This window comes from Anneissia japonica, unplaced genomic scaffold, assembly GCF_011630105.1.
Source record: "Anneissia japonica isolate Jap-2015-1 unplaced genomic scaffold, ASM1163010v1 scaffold142_len1259957_cov175, whole genome shotgun sequence".
NCBI lineage: Eukaryota > Metazoa > Echinodermata > Crinoidea > Comatulida > Comatulidae > Anneissia > Anneissia japonica.
In genome coordinates, this window is record NW_022684560.1 from 1267808 (window position 1) to 1268041 (window position 234).

Here is a 234-nt window from a genome sequence, read left to right on the forward strand (position 1 = left end):
TTATATTATTTTTTTAATACAAAAATGTATTCAAGATTTTGATTTTTTTTTTTGTAATACAATTTATTCAGTCTATTTTTGTAAATAATAATTTCAAAATTTCTTGTGATTGTTATGAGTTGTTTGCAAATTGCATTATGCTGTTGGTTCGATAAAGTACTGTTATTACAGGAAAAAATATTAGATATTAAAATGTATACCATATATTGTACAATGAATTCATAATAACACAAT